Raw genomic sequence first — 3453 nt, 5'->3', positions numbered from 1 at the left:
GGGGTAGCCCCTCTTCCACGTGGGAGACCCGGGTTCAATCCCCCGGTCCAGACACTTCTTGGACCAGCCGCCACCATCACGTGTGATGCCACCACCAGCCTGCCAATGCGGCCGGCCTCATCGTTCTCGCTTGGAGTGGCTGGGGGCTTCGACCGCTCCCCTTCCCGTCAGCAGCCCAGCTCATACCCCCTCTGCCACCTGGCTCCCTGATCAGCTATATCGTTTGTTCTTTTAGTTGTTCTTTCTTCCAGTGGTGGGTGCCATTGCATTTTGCAAACACACCGTGGTTTGTGCAGCCATTCTGTGGCGGGTGCGCATTTGGGCTCTTTCCAGTTTTTAGCTGTTTTGGGGAAAAAGCTGCGTACAGGTTGTGTGCACATCTGTTGATGGCTGGGTGCACTAAATTCTCTTCTATTTCGAGTGAGAGGTAGGACGGCTGGGTCCGAGGCCTTCCATATTTTCTTTACTAAATCGTTTTATGGGGGGCTCTTGCAGCCCTTAGAACCACCCAGACATCCACTGTACCCCGCCGGCTTTGAGCTTTAGCCCAGCCACAAAGACTTTCCTAACCTTCTGTTTTTCTAAATCGTTCTATTGAGCACGTGATTCAATATCACAACCACATCAAGGCAAGGCATGCAACCATCACCCTAATCGACGTGGGAACACGTTCTTCCTTCCTGTGTCCGTGGGTGTGGATGCCTCAGTGCCCCCAGGGAGTTATTACTCCAGTTGCTATCTCCCTAGATCCACCCGTCCCGACTTTCCCTGGCGGGGGTGGGGGGTGGGGGGGAGGGCCTACAAAAGAAAGACAAAGTCCTTGATAAACGGACAGTCCCTGAGCAACGTGGAGCACTCTCAGACCCACTGTCGTCAAGGAAGGCCGACCCGCAGGGACCCCGCAGGACAGATCTGACACTACCACTGTTTACAGGAGTAGAAAAGCCCATCTTTCTCCCAAGGAGCCGCCGGTGGTTTGGAACCGCGTACCTTGTGGCTGTCAGCCTCGCTCACTCGCTGTAACCACTTGATACTACTCTTGATGTTTCCCCCCCTCTATATGTTACCGGGTTTTTGTTGTTGTTTGATACAAGACACTACAAAATTACACCCAGTCGACAGTTTCTACAAGGACAATTCGATGGCATGGACCACATTTCTTGCAGGAGCCCGGCGTAGCAGGCGGCGTAGTGGGTTACACATTGGGCTCCGCAAACCACAAGGTCAGCAGTTCAAAACCACCAGCCACTTTGTGGATGAAAGATGAGATTTTACTCCCGTAAGGATTTCCAGGGCAGTTCTTCTGTCCTATAGGCTCCCCATGAGTCTGAGTGAGCGAGCTCAAGCTCTCCAAGTTGTGCACCACCACCCCCCCCTCATTGTTGGGTGCACTGTTGCCAAGGGGACATCCCTGCTGCCCCCACCCTGTCGGTAGCTTCTGAGAGGACGGTGCTGAAGGCAGAACTATTCTTACTAGTTAAGCAGAACCATTGGCTGGTTTTAAGGTGTCTCCAGGGAATCTCTGTGGTTTCCGACGCTCTCAGGATAGTAGGTTCTGGGCTTCATACACCTTTCATGGCCCCAGAGAGTCTAGCGTCCACGAGACTGTTGTAGATGTTTTGAATGTTAGCTACTGGAGTGGACGGGCTGGTGAGACCTCCTTGTGATTTGACTGAGCATGTCCCTGGGGAATAACAAGGCTGAGCACGTCCCCAGCTTTCATTGGCCGCTCACTCGGCCTTTTAGGACACACCTATTCAAGTCTTTTGTCTATTGTCCAACGTACCGAAGGAGAATTTATTGACAACCAACTACATCTAGCCTACATGTCCTGCTGGATGAGTGTTGACAAAGGCATTCCCAGATGTACATCCGATCAATCCACTGATAAAGTATTTGTACTGATTCCCTCTGATGAGCAAGACTGCCTGCTACGCCTTCGGTGCTCAGAGTCTTGGTGGCTGTGAGGAGGGGAAGGAGAATGGCCAGCAGAGAGGTCTGGGTCCCCCCCACGGCTCGCTAGCTGTCCCTGTTCGAACTCCAGAGAAGCGCATCATAGTAAATGGACTCACCGCCATCGAGTTGGTCCCGGCTCCTAGTGACCCTGCAGCACAGAGTAGAACTGCCCCTGTCAACCGCTGTGGGTGCAGGAAGCCGCATCCCTTCCCTGCAGAGCGACTGGTGGGTTGGAACTGCCGACATTACGGTTAGCAGCTCAGCGCTTAACCCGCTGTGCCACTGAGGCTCTTTAGGGGGATCCATACACATCCTCTCTCTCTATATGTATGTTTAGCTCCCAGTCCATTCCCCCCATTCCCACTCCCACTCCCCACCGGCTCCTGTCTGCATTCGCGTGACTGGCCCCGTAGAGTATGTGGCATTTCTGCATCTCACCTCTTTCAAGGCATCGAGGCCCCTCGCGTGTCTTCCACTTCCTTGATGGGCAGCCTCCTGCTGTGAGGCTCGACTGCCACCGGCCTCTTGTGGGGGTGTCTGAGGGTCCCCGTCTGGAGCTGCTTCGAATCAAGCTGCCATGCACATTCACACGCCGGGCTGACGGGTTGTCCTTTCTCTTGGATCAACGCCCGGGAGTGGAATTTCTGGGTCTTTCGCCTCCTAAATCTTTTTCTTGTGAGTGTAGGTGGGGGTTTGCATTTATTTTGTGGGCGGAAGACGAGGGGGATTTCTGCTCCTCAGAAACCCACCTGGCGGGGGTTGGGGGTGGGGGGGTGCAGCTTTGTCCTCTAGGGTCCACTCCAGTCATTGTCCACTCAGACGGCAGTGAGTCTGGTCGGGTTTGGTTGTGTTGATTTCAGCTCGTCATTTTTGTATCAATCAACGATTTAAACAATGCATCCGACCTCCCTATAGGGGCCCCGCCCACCCCTCCCTGGTTCTCCCTCGCATGGGGTATTGTCTCCCCTTCACCCGGGTTCCCATCTCTGCCCTCCAGCTGGCCGCTCCCTACACTCTTTTGACCTGCCCCCCCCCCCGCGCCCCCCCACCGCCCGGCAACCTTCAAAATAAGTTTCTTTTGGTATGAAAACCCTTTATCTTGATCATTTCCTCTTCTAACACTGATCTGGTACAACCTTTGTCCTCTTGCTCGCGGCTAATTTCACGCGCCGCGATGTCCTCCAAAGCCACGGTGTCCAGAGCGGCTTCTCCGTGTCCTTGGTGCTCCTTCTCCATCCACGCGTGGAGCTGGGATCTCTGAGCCCTGTGGCAGGAGTGAGGCGCAGAGCTGGGCTAATTCTTGGAAGAGCACCGGGACTTTCCTCCCAGTCCGTCTTGGTCCAGAAGTCCTGTCGAAACCGGGCTCACCCTGCAGGTGGTTTGCAAACCAGGGACATTGCGTTGGGCAACACACCAGCTGGGCACGAGCTCTTGTGGGAGGAATCCATTCCAAATACCATCTCCTGGTCTGAGGGCCACCTCCCCTGTCTGCCTGAT

Source organism: Echinops telfairi, unplaced genomic scaffold, assembly GCF_000313985.2.
Source record: "Echinops telfairi isolate 266 unplaced genomic scaffold, ASM31398v2 ScPeMD7_7400;HRSCAF=8409, whole genome shotgun sequence".
Lineage (NCBI taxonomy): Eukaryota > Metazoa > Chordata > Mammalia > Afrosoricida > Tenrecidae > Echinops > Echinops telfairi.
This window is presented reverse-complemented; position numbering follows the sequence as displayed.